The sequence below is a fragment of the Canis lupus genome, chromosome 17 (genome assembly GCF_048164855.1).
Source record: "Canis lupus baileyi chromosome 17, mCanLup2.hap1, whole genome shotgun sequence".
NCBI classification, from domain to species: Eukaryota; Metazoa; Chordata; class Mammalia; order Carnivora; family Canidae; genus Canis; species Canis lupus.
In genome coordinates, this window is record NC_132854.1 from 14382805 (window position 1) to 14406777 (window position 23973).

The 23973-nt window shown below is 38.0% G+C and overlaps 1 protein-coding gene across 3 annotated transcripts in view; it reads right to left on the reverse strand.

The window, feature by feature from the left end:
- The window catches only part of HS6ST3 (heparan sulfate 6-O-sulfotransferase 3), a 631086-nt gene that overhangs the window by 219980 nt on the left and 387133 nt on the right, over positions 1-23973 (reverse strand). The window lies entirely within an intron of this gene.

The window sequence follows — 23973 nt, forward strand, 5'->3', positions numbered from 1 at the left end:
TATTCCCGCCCATGGGTCCTGTCCCTGTGCTTTAATAAAATCACCTTTTTTGCACCAGACACATCTCAAGATTTCTTTCTTGGTCATTGGCTCCAAATTCCAACAACAACACTTCAAAACCACATCATATGTGATACAAGGGGCATCTTTTTCGGCTGCAGTGTGTGCACATATAGAACTGCCTTGTGACAGCAGATTAGGGTGACCCAATCCATTATTGGCTGATCAACTTTTGGAGGTGACTAACATGAGAGAGGAGGAGAGATGCCTTGAGCCATAAATAATGCTATGAGTGGATTAAATGAACCTTCCTTACATCACTCTCTCAGTCCTTTATCACCAAAATTTTTCAGCTTGATCTCTCACCATGCATAGCCTCCCCAGTCCCCCTTAGTTACTTACTCATGGTTGCTTCAATAACTGTTTTCTTATACTACTCCTTGGCAAATTATATTTTCTCACCTGTAAAGCCCTTTCTCCTTTCTCTTCTCTGCCCATGGAAACCTACTCATTTTTAAAGAGCCAGATTATATGTCACTTCCTCAAAGAAGCCCCAAGTAAATGTGCACTCATCTGTATTCAAACGTAATCTGGTCAAACCATTGTTATAGCACTGACCATAATGGGCTGTGATTACTTAATTAGCTACCTCTCACACATTAGATGGCACACTCTTCATGGCTTGGGTCGTTGTGTTATTCCTTGTTATATTTCTGCTATTCCTTTGTCACCTGCGTCTTACACTTGACCCTTGCCAATATGCTTCCCAGTGTCTTGCACACCGACGGGCATAGAGTAGGTGTTCTATAAGTGCTTATTGACTGAGCCAGAACGGATGTGGCCAATGGATAATCAGGATCTAATGGGTAGCTAGATTTATGTGTGATGAAAACCCTCCTAAATATAATGCATAGACCCAAAGTCTCAACTCCCTGACCTTTCATTTATGCTGCAAACCGGAGTGCATGGATCTTTGTTTACTTTTTTTTTTTTTTAACATACTATCCACTAAGATCTCAGCCTTACATTAATCTGGGATATTCATTCCACCAGCACTTTTGGTAGGAGCTATAATTTATACCACTGAAAAACCTTCCTGTGGCTTCATATTCAGATGTGTAAAAATACAAATGACATTAAACATTAACTAGGCAAAGAAGTATGAATAAAGAGATTGTACTATGTAAAAACTTAGAGCAAAAATTAAGGCTGAAACATTTCACAATTAAAACAGGATGAAATGAACAAGTGTTACAGGCTGTGTGTTAATCAGAAAGGACATAAACCAAACCAGAAGTGTATTTATTGCTTAAAAAATATTCTCAACTCCCTAAAGCACCTATAGTTATTAATTATTTATAAACAACACTAGAAGTGTTGACACTGCATATTCCTATAAAATGAAACATAAAATAATAATGCCTCAATTTTATACAATCCCTTCAAGTTAATGATACATTTGACAAAGGATCCTGTGAAGTTTTAGGTGCGCAGTTATTGATGACCAGCCAGAAATGGCACCTATTGAGTTAATAATACCTCAATATCCTCTCTCATTAAATATTCTCTCTTGGACACTAACACCGAATAAAGAAAATATGAAGTGGCTGATCCAGCCCTGAGATCTTCTCTTGTCATGCCACCAACTTACTGAATGACCATGAGTGAGGTGTGTATTTCTCTGGGCCTGAAATTCCCAACTTAAAGGACTAGAATAATTCATCTTTACTTCCTTTCAGTAAATATTCAATCGTCTCTATTTTTAAGGTTGATTCTATTTGTTTTCCTTCAATTTGTCCTCCTCACTCAGAAGAACATGGTGGTTTGATAAAAACATGTAATTTTTTAGCATTTTTGGTTAGTTGCAAAGTCCATTTCTTTAAAAACTTTATCCCTTCTGGTGTTTCCAGCCCCAAGTAATAGAAAGTCTGACCTCATGCAAGTATTATCTCATATAATAGGACATGCAAGGTGGGGATGGGCTTAGGTGAAAGGTATCATCAAGGATCCAGGTTCTTTCCATTTCTTGCCCTACCCTTCTGGATGTCAGTCTGTTCTTCAGATTGTAGTAAGATGGCTGTCTTGGTACAATAGAGAATACAAAGATCAAACTCATAACTTCCTAATCTCCTGGGAGGATGCCATCATTTTCCTCCGAGCAAACAGCCAACAACTTAGCTAAGCATCCTCTCCTTTCTGTCACATTATTAAGGTAGCTTGGCAAGCAGCTAATGAAGCTATTGGGTGCCTAGTAGTCCAGTGTGATGATAGGAACTGTTAGTCACAGAACGAAAAGAAGTATAAAGGAAAATCCACTCAGTCTTTCATTGTGGAATCATAACTAATACAGAAAATAAAGTATATCTATTTCAGAGTCTTAAAGCAGGACAGAAACACTCTCCATGAGGTTAACCCAGCCCTAGATGAATCTCCAGGTACAGTGAGACAGTGTTGCCTCATTCTTACTTATAGAACAGAACACATTCCATGCTTCAGGATGATTTCTTTTATATGAGTCCATTATTGTAGGCTACAGTGACTTTTTACTTGAAGTAATTAAAGCTCAGTAAGGTAGAATGCATTTCAGATTGCAGTGGGTAAAAACCAAAGGTTACCTGAGATATCTAGAATAAAATTTTCAGCAAGAGAAACATGGGATAATCCAAAACATAATCATAGTTGCTATAGTTAAAATATATCATATGTCACATATGATAGGGACAGTTCATCCCCAAATCCACTGTTCAGATATGACCTGATTTAGTGGTAGTGAGTATTATATTAGGGTGTAAAAATGGAGTATGTGATGAAATAGTAATCATAATATCCAGAATGTAAAGATTCTCAGAGTCAAGTTTAAAAAACAAATACTGCCATAGCACAATTATATTTAACCAGGTCCTTATCTCATATTTCCAACAATGTGGTACTAACACTCACATGTATGCCTCCTGGAGCATATTCCTGACAGTTTCTTTGTGTCGGAGAGCTAGTAGTGGAATTTCGTCTGGGTCATAAGGTATGCACATTTTTCATTTTCCCAAATGCTGCCAAATTACCTTCCAAAAATGGTTGTACTAAATCCCACAAGCTGTATATGAAAGTTTTTTGTTTCGCTGAATTCTCCATAAACACATGATAGGATAAGACATTCTAATTTTTACCATTCTGGTGGATGAGAAATGGCACCTCATTTTTTAATTCATTTGCACTTCCCAAATTCCCAATGAGATTAAATTTGAACACTTTCTTTTATGTTCTTAGCCACAATAAGGCTTTCTCCATCTAAAAAATACCTACTTGTTCTGTTTGCTCATTTTTCTATTGGGATATTTTTTATTTCATATGACTTGTTTATATAAGTTTTTTCATACATATGTTGGTTCTTATGGGTTGATGCCTCTTTATCCCTTTACACCCATTTTCTTTTTTTCCAGTTTTATTGATGTATGGTAGAAAAATTAAAATTATGTATATATTTTGGTAGTTCAATGTGATTTTTTTGAAGGGGCACAATGTGACAATTTAATATACCTATATATCGTGAAATGATTAGCAAAATCAAATTAATTCATACATCTAGTGCCTCATATAGAAATGCAGATATCTCTAAAAGATACTGATTTCATTTCCTTTGGATATATACCCAGAAGTATTGTTGAATCATATGGAAATTTGAATTCTCATTTTTTAAAAAAGACTTTATGTATTCATGAGAGACTCAGAGAGAGAGAGAGGCATAGACATAGGCAGAAGGAAAGGCAGGCTCCCTGTGGGGAGCCTGATGCGGAATTTGATCCCAGGACCCTGGGATCATGATCTGAGCCAAAAGCAGATGCTCAACCACTGAGCCACCCAGGTGCCCCTGAATTTTCATTTCTGAGAAACCTCCAAATTGTTTTCCAAAATAGCTGTGTGCCAATTTACATTCCCACCAACAACAGACAAAGGATCCCAAAGGAAATTCCACATCTTGACCAAAACTTGTTATCTCTTAGCTTTTTTATAATAGCTACCCTAAGTATAAGGGTGATAGATCTCATTGCGATTTTGATTTGCATTTCATTGATGATCAGTAATGTTGGGTACCTTTTTACATACCTGTTGGCCATCTGTATGTCTTTTTTTTTTTTTTTTTTGAAATATATCTGCGAAGGTCCTTTGCCTACTCTTAAGTCAGGTTACTTAGGTTGCTTTTGGGGTTTTTTTTTGTTTGTTTTTTGTTTTTGTTTTGTTTTATTTTGTTTTGTTTTGCTATTGATTTGTAGGAGTTCCTTACATCTTTTGGATATTATGCCTTTATCAGATACATGGTTTATAGATATTTTCTCCCATTCTGTGGGTTACCCTTTCATTCCGTTGATGATTTCCTTTAGTATCCAGAAGATTTTTAGTTCGATGTAATTCTACTTATCTATTTTTGTTTTTGTTGTCATATCCAAAAAAAAAAAAATGCCAATGTCAAGGAGCTTTTTCTCTGTCTTCTAGTAGTTTTGTGATTTTAGGTTTTAATTTACATCTTTACTTCATTTTGAGTTAATTTTTGTGTATAAAGTCCAATTTCATTTCTTTACTTGAGTACATCCAGTTTCCCAGTTTTAAAGAAACTATTCTTTCCCCATTATGAATCTTGTCACCACTGACAAAGATTAGTTAACCATTTATGTGTGGGTTTATTTCTAGGCTTTGTATTCTTTTCCATGGGTCTGTGTGTCTGATTTTACACTATTACCTTACTGTTTTGATTACTATAGTTGTGTAATAAAAAAAAAGGCATCAAATCAGAAAGGAAGAAGTTAAACTGACATGATCAATCTTATATATAGAAAACCCCAAAGATTCTACCAAAAACCTGTTAGAACTAATAGATTCAGTAAAGTTGCAGGATATTAAATCAATATACAAAAATTAGTTCTGGGATCCCTGGGTGGCTCAGCGGTTTGGCACCTGCCTTTGGCCTAGGGCGTGATGCTGGAGTCCCAGGATTGAGTCCCACGTCAGGCTCCCTGCATGGAGCCTGCTTCTCCTCTCTCTCTCTGTATCTATCATGAATAAATAGAATCTTTAAAAAAAAATTAGTTCTGTGCTTATATGCAAACAGTGAACTACCTGAAAAAGAAATTAAGAAAACAATCCCATTTACAATAGCAGCAAAAAGATAAAACACTTAGCAATAAATTTAACTGAGGAGGTGAAAGATCTGTACACTGAATACTACATGACATTGATGAAAGTAACTGAAGAAGACACAAATAAATGGAAAGATATCTCATGGTCATGGAACAGAAGAATTAAAATGTCCATACTCTCCAAGGCAATCTATAGATTCAATAAAATTGCCATCACAATTCCAATGGCATTTCCCATAGAAATAGAAAAAAACAATTCTAAAATCTGCATGGAACCACAAAAGATCCTGAATAGACAAAGCAAACTTGAGAAAGGAGAACCAATCTGGAGGCACCACAATTCTTGCTTTTCTTTAGTCTCATTTTTGTAATGAAAGAGGAGATTAATGTATGTGGACAACTCACCATGTCAGCTAGTAGTCCTGAGCCCTCCCTTCATATATGAAGCACATCTGGACTCATGCTCTGTCATACATGCTAGTCTGCATATAATTTTTTTAAAAGTCATTTTTTTATTTTAAAGATTATTTATGATAGACAAAGAGAGAGAGGCAGAGACACAGGAGGAGGGAGAAGCAGGCTCATGCCGGGAGCCTGACGTAGGACTCGATCCCCGGACTCCAGGATCGTGCCCTGGGCCAAAGGCAGACGCTAAACCACTGAGCCACCCAGGGATCCCCTAGTCTGCATATAATTGCAGCTAGAATAATCCCATGACCTCCGACCTTGTCCCTCTAACATACCATCCACCATAGCACTTCTGATATCTTCTCTTACCAGAGACAGGTGGAGAGAATGCTTTTATTCTGCAAATACACATGGAAAATGAACATTTCCCATGGATTTAGTGTGAATATTGTCACTATGAGTTCTTTAAATAATTTTGGTTTGTTTGTTCTATTCTTGATATGTTTGAACACTATCCCAGAAGTCAATTGAGTACTTATTTTGGGTAATAAGGAATGTCTTGCTTGTTTTAAAACTAGGGATAGGGATGAGGGAAGATTCAGTTTAATGAGATAGTCTATCATTTCTGTAAATTTAATTAAGAGCTCTTTATTCTAGATTTGCCCAGGTCATTTTGTGCAGAAAAGATGTCCACATCAACTCTCATGACCTTGTGCTTTCTTCTTCTTTTATTTTCCTGTGTTTATTGCTACGGTTTTAAAGAGTCACTTCTAGTCAAAGAGGGAATTTCTTCTGGTTGTGTGACTAAATGATGCTTAAGCAGTATGCCAATGAGACATTCATTATGCAAGGTGCTACAGCAAAGCACCCAATGATCTGTGAAGGAAATAGAACTTCATCTTTGGTATTTTAAAAGTACTTTCCAAGACAGATTATAGCAGTTCACCACAAAGGGGAGAAAAATAGTCTCAAGTAATTTTATAAGGCAAAAGAATAGCAAGTATGTACTATCTTCACTCAAAACCACATACGCTGCATGCACTCTGAGTTTTTCCCCAAACAAAGAGTTCCTGACTAGGTAGAGAAAAGTTCTACAAAATGCATCAGCCAGAAGTACTGTGCTAAATTGCCCAATTACTCATGCTCTCCAGAAACTTTCAAAATGCAGTTCACACCACTTGCAGAACTTGTTAGTTCATTTTCAATTGCAAGGAACAACAAAGGAGTTTCTTTTTCCTATTTTTGGGTGGTGAAAAATGAGTAAGCTCATATACTAGATATGTATCATTATCATTTATCTCTGAAGAGGGCCACAGCCAATTATATTATTTCCTGTGTTATCTGCAGGGCAACAAAGAGAGGCAGGAGGAAAGTCAAGATGGTGTTTGCACAGAGGCTGACCATACTGATACAGCACAGACCTCAGGCTTGGGGTCAGAGCTGTGGGAGGGGATCAGGTGGAGATGTGCATGAGAGGCTCTTTGGGCTCAATTCTCTCCCAACAGCTCATCAATCCAGAGGAGGCTGTATCATAAAGGAAGGTGATGAATTTTGGCATCAGGTATGTCTTCCCAAAACATGGATATTATCAAGTCACTCAACCTTATGAGAGAAAGGGTATGATAATACATACTTCATAAGGACTCCATGAAGATTGACAGATTCAATCCAGGTAACAGAAACAGTACAATATGTTGTACTTAACAGGTGCACAATTAAGCTCCTTCAAATCCTTCCTTTCAGGCTACATGGCGGTTCCTGATCATTAAATTGGGCCTGGTGATCATGCTGGGATGCTAAAGAGCTGGGAACACTTTCCAAACCTTTGAGCCGCTCCATGTAGAGTGACTATTTCTGGGCTTCTCTGGAATTATCAGAGGCTCCATTCCTGTATATCCACTAAACCTTCGGCCACGAAGCCCTGTGGATTGTGACTAGCCTTCCCTTCGCTTCTTATACACTTCAGATTCTTCCTCTCAAATGTAACTTGAAGTGTTTCTTCCCCATTGCTACAAGACTTCTTTACGCAAAAAAGTACGTATCTGAAGATGGAGCAGCTTTCTGAAAAAAAAAAATTGTTTAAGACTAATGGGTGTTCATTCTAAAAGGGCAAGGATCAAAAAAATAATAATTTTCAAAGCAAAACCAATGCTCTTGCTCTGTCTCCATCGAAGACACCTGGGGTTTGATTTCTTCTTAAGGTTTTTTTTTTTTTTTCATTCCTTTGAAATATACATGAGTGTGATAGGTTTTCCCATTTAATCAGGAATGGGTCTGAAACAATGTAAAAGAAACCCAGCTTTGCCTGAGCTTTGCCAGACCTACATCATGGGATCCTTTTACTAAAATTTCTATGTAAGATGACTACAAGTTTGATTTAGTAGAAAAATTAAATCAAGATCAAAAGAAAATATTTTCCTGGTTGAACTGCTAACTAGCTTTCCATCTTTGTCCGCTTCTTCTAGTTGAATCCATTGTTCTGTCCAGCCCCACTTGCAGGAAGAGCTCTTTCTCTTTCTTCACCAGATCTCAGAATCTTGAAGAGTTTCTAGCTGGATCCTTGATCTCAGTGCTTGTTTTTTTCTCTCTCTGCTTCCCTATCCTTTAGTGAACCACAAACAAGTGGTTGTTTGCAACTTGTCTTCTATGCCATCACTGCCTGCTACAAGAAGCGCTCCTGATTCCTTACTTCTGGGTGGGAGATGTGGATTCTAGTCACATCGTTCCCCTGCCCGGTGCATGGATACAGTGAAACACAGCTGATTATTTCACCAAAACTCAAGAGCTAAGAAAGATTTTAATCCCAGAAGAGACTCAACTTGCTTAGCAGACCTTTGAATTTATATTTTAAAAATCTGAATTGTCAAGGATGATGTAATAATGACTATCTTAGAAACTGGGTGGGAAATAAATCTAGATTTACTGGTTAAATATTATCTCTGATGTCCAGCATTTTATTTTGAAAGAGCTACCACCTACTGAGCACGTGCTAAGGACTTGGTGCTAAGGATTTACTTAATACAAATCACCCTATTTCTCACAAGGTAAGGCTGTTCGCAGAGGTTAACTAGGTAACATGTCCAGTGTGTGGCCACTAGTAGGTTAAGTGCATGTCTTTGAACCCAAACAAGCATATTCAGAAGCCCACACTCAAATCCCCACACTAACACTTTCTAAATTAACAATGTGTCCACCTGTCCTTTAAGAGGTTGGATAACCTTCAGGGTTGTTTCCCTGAACTATAAGCTTGTGGAGGGCCTGGCTAAAACTCTCATAGATCTCAACTCAGGAATAAGCACAAAGGAATTTTGAATATATGCTTTTTGATTAGGATGATAATAATTAAAAATAAAATGGTATGAATGATCATAGGGAATACTGATTAGACCAATTTAATAAAAGCCCATCACCACTCCTGTAAAGATACATTTTAGCATCTCAATGATTTAACAGAAGATTGCTATATTGCAATACCCAGCTGCACAAAACCTATTCTCAAGCATGATCATTATAATCTCGTGCTTTATTAAACATCTGAAAGGAATGGCATAATGGTCCTTCAAGGACAGCTCCATTAGGGGGGAAAAATAGAATAATCTACAGTATAATGTGTTTAAAATGCTTTTTAAAATAGTGTTGTCATTAAGGTGATCAGCACCTGGGTTATTCTCACTGAAACAAGCCTGAGGTCTGCTGATTAAAGAGACAGCTACACCCCCTTCTCCTGACCCATTAAATGAACCAAAGATATAATCTACACATGTCTTCCTGTGGTCTAGTTTCATTAGGATGGAAATCTTCAAAAACCAGGTAGTCATCAGTGCAATAAGTAGGTTGCGAAATAGAGGAGTGGAATGACACATAGCTTTATTGACCAATAAAATTTGATTGACTATATACTCTCACTTAGAAATTGTTCAGAATGACCCCAAAATTCAGTTTGATGCTAAAAGAGCTGCCTTATAAAGTCAGAACACAGTTTTTTAAAAGCACAAGCCCACCATTCCTCATCTTTGCCTGGCCAAAATTGTTATCAGTCATTCCAAACGATCTTTCCCCAACAGTTAATTAATATTCCCCAATCCGAATCTAAGATTATAGGTGGAACTCTACTGGTCTGAAGACAAATAATAGGATTAATAAAAACTTACATTTATATTGTGACATAAAATCTACAGGCAATTTTAATGTCTGTTTCCATTTTTAAATTCTCAACCTTGACAATATTATGATTCCCATTTTTCAGATGCCGAAAATGAGGACCAAAAAGAGTACCCGACTTGCCTGATATGACAGAGGGCATAAACAGCTAAAAAAAAAGAGAAAAAAAAAAAAAGATTCCAAGCCAGAACTTCAAACCAGCCCCGGGATTTTTATACTCAGCTATCTTTTTTTTTTTTAATTAACACTTGCCCCTTACCTGGCACTTACCATACTATCCAAATTCTCCAGAACATTATTATATACTTTGTAAATGAATCTGTAAATGGTTTGTGAAAAATGAACCCCTTACACGCAGCAGGCAGCAGGCAGTGATAACTGCTATCTGCCTGCTGTGAGACTTAAGGCAAGTTAGTAAATCTCTCTGAAACTTTACTTTCTCTTCTTAATATCAAAATAATAACATACTTGTCTATTGAGAAACCAGTAAAATAGTGCATCAGAGGAGCTCTCATAGAACTTGGCACATAGTAAGTTCTCAAAATGACCTATTTGCTATGCATCTCAGTTTGAGCATTATCAGAACCTCCAGATAATTAGAGTTGATGATGCAGTCTTTCTTTTCAAAGATGGGACTGTTGGAGATAAGGTCAGTGGAGAGTGAACTTGATGGCATGCTTGTCTATCAAATAGGAAACAAGAGCACTGGAAAGAGAGAGAAAAAGAGACAAAGGTAAAAGCTGAGGGAGATCAAGAAGAGATTTTAAGAAAACTAATGATGCCTACGCATACACAGGTATCAGCCTGTGGACAATGAGCACATGGCCTGAAGCAGATAGAACATTTATGTAGTTATTTACCCTCCTGCTAACCCTATGATAGCTATTGGCACTGTTGTGCCCATTTCACAGAAGAGTAAATTGAAGAACAGAAAGATTAAGTATCTTACCCAAGGCTACACAGCCAGTAGGTCAGAGTTGAGATTCAAATCCTGGCTGTCAGACTCCAGCGTCTGCACTCTTAACTCCATGCTGTTGTGTTCCTAGTCAGAGCTGGCCATCGGAGGCCACCCAGAGGTAGAAGGGGTCCTGCACATACTGAATTACACAACGAGAGATCACATGCGTTGAAGGCGAACAGTGCCCGACCATGCTAGGGTGTGGCTATGCCGGCCCAGCACAGCAGTTCAGTAAGAGCTTGGGATAGTAAGACCATAACACACACTGCTCTTTGCACACTTGTTAAGATGGTTGAGAGGTCACTTCTGGTGCATGATTATGGCTGAAAGACACTACATTTCCCGAGCAATCTTTCTACAAATCAGGCTTGTTAGGACTGCCCTTTCATTGGAAGTCCACAGAGATTCTGGGAGAGCTGGCTGCAGTCTGCTAGGCTTCCACTTTGGTGTGGCATCATTATGGGCTTTCCTTAATCTGCCTGCCTTACTTATGAGCAATGCCACATCAGCTTGTCCCTCAGGGGCTGCCTTAGCATCTCACTGCCTGCCTTTACCACACAGACCCCAACAGCTCAAGCCCTTCAGTACTGGCTCTGCAGTTAGAACCGTTCAGAACAGGTTGCGCCACTCTGGCTGTGTGACCTTTAACCTCCCTGAGTACATCCCCATCTACAAAAACTGGTACAACAGGATCTAGCTCCCAGGGTAAGTGCAAAGGTACAATGAGATTATGCCTGTGAAAATAATCTGGTATTATATAAGCATTTGTTGAATCTGGACTTTTGGAACAAATATTACTTTTGAACAGCTGGACTGGCTGTTTCTAGACCCTCACTGTTGGTCAATCTATCTCAACTTTAAAGATGACCTATAAATCACCTGGATTAAGCAATTGAAGAAATTGGATGTGACATCAGATATCACGCTACCTCGTCTCAGCATACCCCACCATGGCACCATGCCGTACCTGCTGCTGCCGACAAAAATGAGTGCAGCCAAAATATCCTGAGCCATTATTATATACCATTAATGTCACTTTTAGCATTAGAAAACTGCTTTTCTGTCATTTTTATGAGGAATGACTCACCTGTGCCTGGGATGCAGTTACCATTGTTCACTGTTCTCATAGAAGTGGATGGTTTGGAACATACAAAAGGGTTGGTATCAGAATCTGGATGAAAACTGCTTTACTTGTATTGCCTATTGTCAAATCAAGCCTCATGGGCCAGGATTAAAATACACTCGTATTTTCAAAGCAAATCATTTTCTCAATTTGCCCTAAAGTACACCTAAGCAGGATTTTTTTTTTTTTTTTTAATGGTCAAGGAGTAATTCCAATGACAAATTTAGGGATATTGAGTTCTGGCCAAATCTAAGGGTGATTATAGAAAACCAAAGATGCCCATTTAGATATAAGTTTCTAGAAATGGATTTGTAAGAATGAGAGTAAAGCCTAAAAAATATATTGCTTATTCTGCAAAGGAACTTTATTTTAAAGCTAAGGAAATGGGAGACACAACTCAAACTACCTAGCTACATGCCTAGTTAATACAAAAGCTAGCAATAAATTCAAAGCTTCTTCCCCCCAAGTCCAGGGTTTTTTTTTTTTAAGCGTTATAAATATAAGATTATGAAAACCTAAGGCAGTTTTATTTTATGAGCAACTCGGCCCCTCCTACCCACATACTAGGGAAAGCCCAGATGTATATCTCTCCAAATGTAAGAACAGCCTAGGAAAGGCCCATAGTCAGTAGTGGGTTGATCAAAAATTCATTCTGTCACACTAAGAATGGTTTAGATCCAAAGGGCCAAAGTGTAGAACCATCTCACCCTTTAGACCCTTCTGAAATTTTCCATTTCTCCTTAATTCTTATACACAGGAAATCAACATATCATAGTCTATGGTGCTAACTTAAGGTGGCTGAGATCCTGGGAAAATAAATTGTTTGATGCAATTTTCCCACTAAAAAAATCTATAATTTATTGTCTCTGCCTGGCATTTATTGTCATTGACATCTGTGAAGATTTTCAGACAAGAATGTATTGTCTTCCACATCTCGCTCCAGTTCGGTGCACCGTATTCCATCCAGGACTTTTTTTTTTTTTTATAAAGAACCATCTGTTTAAAATGACTTTATTAATTCCTTTTGGTGTATTTTTTGACATGTCTACAAATTACAGATCATAAATTTTCTAATAACAAATTGTTCATGGAGCTCTAGGCAGAACCTAACATGAGAATCTAAATATAGAAGTGGTATTTACATATGTACCCAAGTAATTCAGACATAATGGAAGCCATGTTTGCTAACACCAATATCACCAGTAGACAAGCTCTGTTAACACGAAATACAATGGTCCTGTAGAGTTTCCGTTAGGTCTAGTCAACTCTGCAGTAAGGTTATAATTTTACTCTTGTTATAAATCTCCATCTTATTTCATTGTTTTCTTTAAAAATATCATATGTGACTTGAATTTAAGGCATATGTTTTCTGGAAAGTTGGCACTCAGACCTTTTTTTCTTTGAGAACCCTGTTTCCAGTGGTATTCAAAGGAGCAGAAGGGGGAAAAAAAAAAAAACAGAAGGAGAATTAGGTCTAATACTCTTAATTCACAAATACCCATACAGCATCTCACTTTATTCTGCAGATTGTAACATTTTTCAGCCACCACACTTCATGAAATCCCACAGTGCCTTTTTCTAGCTCATGATGAGAAGTGCCTCAGGGAGGTTGGGACTGTGATGCTGGATTATGCCCTGGAGGAGGGGAGGGTGTGGGCTGCTGATGAAAGAGGTGGGGCTTCTGTGCCCCGAAGCTGATGAGATGGGCTTTGCTGCCATCTTTCAGGTTGAGACCCACATATTCAGAGATTGCGCCTGGACTCTTCACCAGAGAACCCAAATAGAACATTACTTGTGCAGTGAGCACTGGCTTTGTTATAGCAAACACAGGGGATTTCTCTCAGCTATTTTTCAGGTGTTCTCATTCTGAAAATGGATGTTAATAGATATATGTACTTGTGTGGCTATAATACTGTTTTTCATCTTAACTGTTGACTTCTACTATATCCCACTGTAGTTAATATACTCAAACATGTTTAAGTCATAAATACATATATTTTAGCGAGAGCAAGATATAACACTTTCTCCATGAAACTGTCATGTCTTGGCTTGGCAACACTTATACTTACTGGTTCTCTTCTATTCTGAATGGTCCTTTCTCTGTTTCTTTTGCTCCTCAATTTTCTTCCATCCCCTTAAATGAGGATGAACCCTGAGGTTCTGACCTCTCTTCTGTTTTAATCCCTAACATATTTCCCAAGCTGGTACCAGTGGTATTCCAATTACCCCAACATGTTGACATCCATTTCCACCTAGCTGCCTAATCAATCTATTTATATTACTGTGTTGGCATTCATTACCTAGCCTAGTCAAGTATGTACATGTGCCACACAGACACACAGACACATACACACACACAGGCCAATTTCTTTTTCTAATTTCCCTAATGCTATTCATTGTACCAATATTCTCTGAGTCAATCAAATTCATATCCATAGCTATCTTTGATTCTTTTCTGTCACCAAATTGTGACCATCATGGGCATTTCATGATGGTGTCACAAATGCATATGCTTTCTGACATGGCCTTCTTCTTTGAGTCTCCATTTAATTTGATCTGGATAAAACTAAGCACCTCTTTGATTGTATTAATCTTATGCATAAAATAGCCAATAAAGTTCTGGAACTACCATACAAAGCTTCAGTGTAATTTAGTAGAATTAATCTGACAAAGAAGACTCTATCAAATGTAGGCATGTCTGCGCAAGGCTGTCTTTGTCTCTTGTTGTCCTAAATACCAACAAGCCTAAAGAATGCTTTCAGTCTATCCTGCTCTTTCCTCAGTCTTATCCCCTTAATCTACACTTACGGGGAACATTCCTGGGAAGCTCTTTTCCTGCCCCTGACTACTGTGGCATGCTAGGCCTCTCATAACACAACTATGATACAGAACCTTGACTTGTCCTCATTTGTATCCTTGTCAAACCTCTCCACCATAGTGTCATCAACATTGTGAGATGGAAATCATGCCTTATTGACCACTGTGGCCCTTGCAGCATCTAGCACATGGCCTTTATAGAATAGGTGCTCAGTAAGCACATGTTAAATTTTGGAACAATGAAAAAAAAAATTTTGGAACAATGGACATTCGAGTTCCTAGGAAGAGGGAAGAAGTGCTATTAAACCAAGGAATAGTGGGATCCTGATGCAGAACTGACAGGGCATAAGGTAAATAAATTTCACATGTAGAAGTTACAATGGATCCCTGCAAATACACTTTGTTTCATGATGTCTTACTTCTTCCACCTAATATTCCAGTCTGGTAGCTGTATTCTTTTGCTTTGTGCTATGGCTACAGCTTATGAATCTCCCCTGCCTCCAGGCTCCTGAGGTTTGGCTGATTCTAGTTTGTGTTTCTCTGTGCAACCCTCACACCTCCTTCAGTATAAATGCCTACACTTGAACCTCAGCTGCATGTCCTTGACCTGCTAAAGTAGCTCTTGATACCAAGTGCCTGACTCCTGAAAACCCACTGCCATGCTCCAGCCACCTGTCCAGATGCCCCTGTTGGTCCTTACTGCATAATCCCTCCTGTGTTGGCTCTTGCTGGCCTGGATACCCACTTTGGCAGCCCATTACTTTTGCTCCAAAAGTGAGCAGCTGGATATATGTCCACAGTGTCTATAGTATCCAGATGGGAAGGTCTGGGTCACAGCCCTGGATTCTTGCCTTCTGACTCTTTCTGCTCTAGTTGACCTGGCACTGACCACAGATGTAACAAGCTGGTAAAAGGCCAGCTATAGAGAACCCAGAAACACACAGCACAAACACCATGCCACCTTCAGAGCAGTGAGGATCAGCTGCCTCTAGGTGCATCTGACCTCAGATGACCCTGTAAGGCTGTGGTCAGAAAAATACAAAGGATCATACTTCAGAAAAGTTAAACACTTTTAAGAGCAAAGACACTGAAAATATAATAAGCCTCTGTACTCCTAAAATAGGTGTGCAGCATGCATCTAAGCAATAAATACATGCACTTTGAATTGCTCCAAACCATTGAAATAAACCAAATTTCATTTTTAATGCATGCAATAAACTTTTTCCATAGCATATCAGCTAGTATTGCTCTAACTTTAAAAAAAAATAACAACTGACTCGTTCTGTATTCCTATAGCTCAGAATAAATAGATCAACTAACTTTAAAGTTGGCAGGTTTATAGTTCTCACAGAGAAGAGAAATTAAAGCCAAAGTAAAGATAAAAAGTAAGTATTTTTTTATATTTATGAAGTCTTAAAATTACAGAGCTGAACATACAAGGTCAATACAGAGCTGGCAGCTGAAGTTGGATATCTTCTACATTAGCTTTATTTTCTAAACTGAGAAAAGTATAATCCAGGGGATGGAGATGTGTGAGCTGAGCAATGGGAAATGGTGAGATGTGGCTCCTATACTCTATGCAAACTGCTCATGTGGAGTAAGCATTTACAGGTAAATCCTTAACTCAAGACTCCAGCTAAATCCCTTCCCAAAGAAATGTCAAAATATGAACTGTGAAACAGAATGCTCTCTTGAGTATATGCAAGTTATTATGTCTTCATTTTGTAATTATTTGGTGTTTGTTTTCCTATGTATTTTCATCTCCTTACCCACCAGCAGTAAACTCCCCAGGATAAGATTTCTGTTTCCTTGTTTATGGTCATAATCTCATTATCAAGAATGGTGCCTGACCCATGGCAGTTTCTCAATAGACATTTGTTGAATGAATGAATACATTTTTATTCCTACTATGACCCTCTCAAGGGAGCTCACCAATCTTAGCACCTACTCAATGTTCAAAAAAAAAAAAAAAATTGCTTGTTCACTCTCTATATAAGGATATCCAAGCATTGTAATTTAAGATGTCACTTTCAAAGGTAACATTTTATTTTATCACTTTGAGAGCCCATCTCTAAGCATGAGAAAGAATATTCATCTTCCTTGTATTTGTCTCTCTGATCACTAGAAATTTATTAACATTTAATTGTCTTGAATTTGAATTTGGTTTCTGGGAAGCTTCAAAGAACTAGCACACTCTGACTAAATCCTTGTATGATATTAGTTTTCGATCTCAAAGGACAGTTAATTTAGCTTGTTTACATGACAGATTTGGACAGAGTTAAAGGTTAAATTCTACCTTGAAAGTCTAAATATAACTGACAGTTTATATTAATAATTTTATAATTACTGAAACTATGATTAGAATTGTCTAAATATCTTGTGCTAGTAAAAGTGTCATATGATTCCAACTCGTTCTCCCAGGAGATGACCTGACTTTTGAATTTTCATTACCCCTAAAATTATCAGCTTCAAAACAGCATTTATGAAAAGAAATTAACATAAACCTTTAAATGAGGTTTCTCTCAAAAGCTACTTGCTCATATAAAATTGGAAGTCAACAATGAAATTACTTAAATTAATCATTCTTTCATTCACCCAACACATAATTATTGAGTATCTGGTATGTGTTGTTTATTATGCTAAGTTCTGGGAATGCAAAAAAAACCCAAAACAACCCATAAGATACCATCCCTGTTATTAAGGAGTCTATGGGGAGTCGATTTTTATTTGTTGATTTCACAAGCACTGGTATTTATAAGGATGCTAAGACTTGGGTTCACATCAGGCTTGAAGCTCCATGAGGGCAGGAGACAGGCTCTGTTGCTCACCATGGAATGCACAATGGCAGCAGTATTTTTTTTTAATTTTTATTTATTTATGATAGTCACACACACAGAGAGAGAAAGAGAGGCAGAGACATAGGCAGAGGGAGAAGCAGGCTCCATGCACCGGGAGCCCGACATGGGATTCGATCCCGGGTCTCCAGGATCGCGCCCTGGGCCAAAGGCAGGCGCTAAACCGCTGTGCCACCCAGGGATCCCGTGGCAGCAGTATTAATAAGTATGTGTACGTGTGTGGTGCTTTCCAAGGTGCTGGTGTGGTAGAAAGACCGATGTGGAAACAGAGACCAACACACTATGTGATTAAGTGAAGTAACAGAGGAATACAGCACAGTGCACATTGCCTGAATGCCTAAGTTGGCCTGCAGAAGCCAGAGAAGGCCTCTGCCAGGAGCCACTGTTGGGTGGAAGCACCTTTGGGATGAAATGTGAAACGTTACCATATCAGGCATGAGAGGGTTTTCCAGGCAGACAGAACAGCATGTGTCATGGCATGGAAGCATGACACAACATGGCATGCTCTCAACCTATGTTATGGTACGGCTGGTGAGGAAATCTGAAGAGTTTTATAGACATCATCAGAATTTTCCTCAGGTTTCTTTCTAAACTGTTGTTACCTAGACAAAAACAATGCTTCTGCAAGTCATCTAAGTGAAAAATTATTATTGGCCTGGTGTTTACTTTTTATAATTATTTAATCAAAGGATAGAGGACCTTTCACTATATCACTTACAAAGTTCAATTAAGAGTTTTCTTTTCAAAACTAGTATTTTTTTATTACTTCCAGAAGCACAGTTTGACAGTTTCTCTATAAGCCTGGAATCAAATGAGAGCCACAGCTGTTCCTTGACTCAGTGAGGATTTAATATTCTAATCTCCTATATACTCTGAAAAAGCCAGCATCAAAAATTCCTCATGCCACTATTTCCCCCAGTCTGATAAGCTATCTCAACATGTATTGAAAACCACAAATAAATTAATGCACACATCCAACCAACAAATAAATGGTGGTTTGTGGAGGCTGTGGAAGTTCTTTATTTAGTGTGCACACCCAAGAATAATTTCCACTGAGTGCCTCAGAAAATAAAACCAAAAGGACAAGTGAGGTCTGGTCATTCCTGGAGAAATGGAGAAGAAACAGCCCTCCTCCTTTGGAACTAGGATGGTGGGAAACAAGGTGCAGTATGAGTCACAGAAGCACAGCTAGGGCACTAGAGTACTCCAGACTCAGCTGTAGGAGGAATGACTAAAGATCTGGGATGTTTAGGTTGAAGATCTATATTTTGAGGGGAATAATAACAACTGTCTTCAAATGTTGTAGGGGAAGGGTGATGGCTGATTTTATGTGTCAACTTCATTGGGCCACAGGGTGCTCAGATATTTATTTTAGTCAAACATTATTCTGGGTGTTCCTATAGGGGTATGTTGCATGAGGTTAACATTTACATCTATAGACTGAGTAAAGCAGATTGCCCTTCCTGATGTGAATGGGTCTCATCCACTCTAACAGAACACAATGATGAGCCTCTCCCAATTAAGAGAGAGATTTCTCCTGTCTGACAGCCTGCAGACTGAGTATCCACTCTTCCTGGTTGGTTCTACAGTAGCTGGGCTATTAGCTATGTAGACTTTGAACTTGCCAGCCACCATAATCATGTTAGCTGATTCCTTTTAAGTCGAGAGAGAGAGAGAGAGAGAGAGAGACCTATTGATTCTGTTTCTCTGGGAAATCCAACTAATATAGGAAGTTGGAATAACCATGAAGGAATACCATGAGAAACCATGAAAAACTGAGAAAGTATAAGATATTTTTGGTTGGCAGTGGATAGGTCAGTTTACAGGATGAGAGTTCTAACTGGGGCATTGTAGAGTAGAAGGTGGAATGGTATATTGGAGCCACGAGATTGATTCCTGCAGGTTTCCACATCATTGGATGTCTTTGAGAGAGGTGGGATATAATTAGTATAACTCCTTAGGAAGATATGTCTGGATGTAGTGTATAACCTTCTAGAAGAGGAAGAATCCAGGGGCCCTGGGTCTGGTCTTACACCGAAGAAGAGTGATATTCCCCATATGAACACAAATTTGAACCATAAGAACTGGAAAATATTTTCAGTTACAAATGAAGTTGACCAAGGTGGAAAGGGGGAGCCACACTTCAAGAAAAACAGAACTACTGAACAAAATGTAAGGAGACTGGATTTGTCCTTCTCTATAAATAATAATTTTGCAACTTTTGCATTTTTCTGCATTTCTCCTAAATAAAGCTTCAGGGTAGAAGGGAATTGTTATGACTTCTATGGGTGCCCCTGTGACAGCTTCATCTTTCAAGCAAATCTCTAGGATTAAAAAAAGGATTCTCAGGCCTTAAAACACCCATGATACTGTTAAGTCCTTTAAGCCAGAAACAAACTACAAACCAAGCAACCATAAGACCTAAAACTGGAACCTTTCCCATTTCAGCAGGTAAACACACTACTCATAGCTACACTGGCCAAACACCAAAGCAACTCAGATGACAAACGAAAATGAGGCAAAAAGCAATCAAGGTGGTAGATAGAGCATTAAGACTGTATTAAGGACAGAATGCATTAAGATCCTTAGGCTGAACTCTCTCTCTCTCTCTCTCTCTCTTTCTCCACCTTTCTCTTTTTTAGCAACAAGAGAACCACTAAGGTTAATCTTAAGGAAAACTGTTCTATCATGTTGAAGTTTCAAAAGCAATACTAAGAAAGTAATAAATACCACATTAATAGAGTCTCTCTAATTTTTCCCTGATGAAAGAGATCTACTGATGTAGCACTCTGGCTCTAGTGCCCTTTAAGGAATAAAGAAATACTAGTCTGAGTGGCTGGGCAAAACCAAAAAGGAGGAATGAGATGCTAGGATCAGCTGGTGGATTTGCATTAAGCTGATTTTGGTACCAAGTTAACACCCTGATGTTAATAGCTGCCTGAGCCATACCTGAGCTTACCTTAACCTTCACACATACCCTCTATCCCCCAAGCTGTTCTCTCCAGGGCTAATTTCTTCTAGAAAATATCCTCAATTCCCTTCTGTTCTCACAGTACTTGTCAATATCAGCAAGTTTTCGCCTAATTCCCATAAAAAGCCCAGCTCTTGCCAGGGACAACGATGCCACAAGACTTTAAGAAGTGACATCCAGATCACAATAGCTTCCCATTTCTGTAATTTACTGTTTTCTTTCTGGCATCAATGGTGGGCTCCCCAGATCAGATTCTCCTCCTACTATTATTTGTAACAGAATACAAAAGGTCACGTGGCTGGAATGACTGTGGACACTGCTGGCCCTCTAGCAATCTTCCTTACATGATCCCAGGTCAAGGCTGAAATATGTATTGTAGGGTAAGTGCCCATTGTGACTTGGGAGTTTATTTTAAATTGAATCTTTAATATGCAAATGTGAGATTCACCTGGGGCACCATAAGAATGAAATCTATCCTCCATCCTGTCTTGCGCTCTTACATTAAAGGGAAGAAGAGTAATTTTTAACACACCCCTACGATGGTTTTATGCAAATTCTTCAAGCTAGGCAAATTATTTTTGTGTTAAAATTTTTCAACCCCATAAAAACAGGAGTGAATTTATGTGGCATTTTAAAACGATGTTAGGCACATTGTAAAGCTATTTCATCTCATTTATAAAGAAGAGTGAACATAAAAACAGGCCACGGCATAATTAATAGTGAAATGATTTATCGCACCAACTCTTTTTCCATTCATATTTATGTAGTTTCTGCAGTGTGGTGCAAGTTTTCCCCTCCATACCCCCAATGCCTGCCCTTGCCACAGAACAGAAATGGTATTGGGTGAAACTGACAATATGGAGCTTAAATTGCCTGACACACATGCACACACGTGTACATATCTGTGTACCTTACTGGTATGATGGTCTTCAAACTTGATTACATGCTAGAATTTCCTGGTGGGTGCAAGAAAATATGAATACCTGGTTTCCACCCCCAAAGGATTTGTTTTAATTGATTTGGGGTGCAGTCTGGAGCACTGAGATTTTTCAAATGCCCCAGGTGAGGCTAACGTATGGTCTAGATTGAGATTTACTACATTAAAGTATTTTAAGATTATTATTATAGGCGAAGCTATTAACATGGAATTTAAGTCCCTCCTGTTAAATAATTTGAAGAATAAATTCAGAGAACACCCTATAAGGCTGTTCTATTTCTAACTCACCCTGCAATTTATGATGTTAGCAAATTCAACAAGTATTTATTAAGTACCTACAATGTGCCAGGCACTGCAGTATACCCTGGAGGTATAAGAATAATACAGACATGCCTATCTTCACAGAGTGTAGAATTCAGCAGATATTTGTGGGTAGTGTTTCCTACTTTCTGTATTCCAGCTAATGTTCCACCTCTTCTTAATATTTACTTTCCATATCATGTGGTTCTTAAAGTAAGTCTTGGATTTTTCTACCTGGAACTTCTGTTTTTAAATTTCTTATAAATAAAGATGAAAATGAGTGAACTTGCATAACTTTATAAGAGCAATAAGAACACAGGTAGTAAATTCTGAACTATTTAACATTTCAATAACTACCTGAAAGACAAATAGAAACTATTAATTCCTCATGAGGATTTGATCCTATGTTGTGAAGTTTATGAGAGAAATAAAATTTCAACACAAACTATAGTGACTGCTCTTAACTGTCTGATCTCCATCAGAAGTAGGGTATTGAGTTATATCACTTCCCTCCTTCTCGTGATTATTGATGTGGGTTTGAATATAATTTGAGATCAGCTCTAAAATATCTCCTAAGCTTTTCAAAAGAGTAGTTTTGGCTATAAAGGGAGTGCAGAATCGTAAATATGCCAGCATCATTTGTAAGATGTCCTTTAATTTTTCTTGACTATGTTCAGCTGAGAAGCCTGCTCACAATGGTTTGATGAGGTAAATTGAAATAATTGCTCAATTCTTACATGGGAGAACATGAGCACAATAAGCTAAGTTATCAAACTCAGAATCCAAATAAGTAGCAGAAATTTGAGTAAGAATTGATTCAAATGAAAAACAAATTTCAGTCTTGTACAGAAGCCACCACAACTTTCTCATGGCTGACACAGGCTGCATAGATAATGCCAGCAAGACTTAGTGGTATACAGAGATGTTCTCAAACATTTCTGTTATATATTCACCAGGAAAAGCGTTTTCCGTTTTTTAATTAACAAAGATCTGTTTGATTCTCTCTAGAATACCAATTTTGAAAGTAGTTTCTTTGTTGTTATAATTTCCCAAAACTTCTAGTTTCTAGTGCAAGCTTCATTTCAAAGCAATACAGATGTGAATTTCTAATGAGCCTCATTTTTAAACAGTAGAATGAGCCAGACTTTCTCCGAGTGCCCAAGTCACTCCTGGGAAGACTTCCTGGCCAGCAGGGGACTACTTACCACATTCCATTAGACATCCAAAAGCAAATATGGTACTGTGGAAGTTGATGCAAACATTATGCGTGCATAGGAATGTAGATAGATATGAGACTCAAAACTAGAAAATAATCAAGTATTTTGGATTTTTCCATATTGTGGATCAAAGAGAAAGACTAACAATGAGTTGTCTTGAAGATCACAATAATAACTAAAAAGATAACTAACAGTGGCTTATATTTTGTAGATTTATTCAAGCTCTCACTCGACCATTGTGAGAAAGCACTGACCACTTTATTACGGAGCTTGTTCCACTGTTAGATTATTCTAGAATTCCTGTATGCCTGACATCAATTCTATTTACTCATTCTTCCATATGCTGCCCATGTAAATATTTAAAGAAACTTATGTCTACTACAAGCCTTCTCTCTCTGTGTTAAATTCCTTAGTTCCAGAAACAGTTTATTTTATTACACAGTTTTCAGATGCCCTTCCATTGGATTCAACCTATTTTGAATGCTCTCTGGTTTGTAAATATCTCTGTGAGTGAGTTAGTGTCCAAATTCGACACAATATTCCAGATTGCAGCTTACCAGTGCAGATGTCTGTGGATCTATATTTTCCCTTGTTCTGGCCACTTGCCCTTTTGTGGCCATGCCACACTGTAGACACAGGGTAAGTTCACAATCTCCTAAATCCCTCAAGGTCTTTTTTCCACCTCAACAGTTAGAAAGTCATGTTGGGTCTTTCCAACCCTAAGCTAATACGGATAAGGTTTAGAATTCAATACCTTACATTTAATCTTGTCATATTTCATATCCATGGTTGAAACACATCATTCCATCCTATTAAGAAAAAATTTTGATTCTGTCATCTATTTTTGGCTTTGGCCTGTTCAACATTTTTTTCTTAGAATATCTCATATGAAGACATGTTTTAAACTTACTTGCCATCCTTCATAGTTTGTATCTTACACATAACCCAGAAGTGTGTTTTCAATGTGAAACTGAAGCATGATTCACTCCCCCTTTTCTAAATGGTCACTTGGACACAAGAAGAATTGATTCTGAAACTGATTCCCTTCACACAAACATTATAGGAAGATATTCTGTTCAAGAAATCGGCTTGGCCTA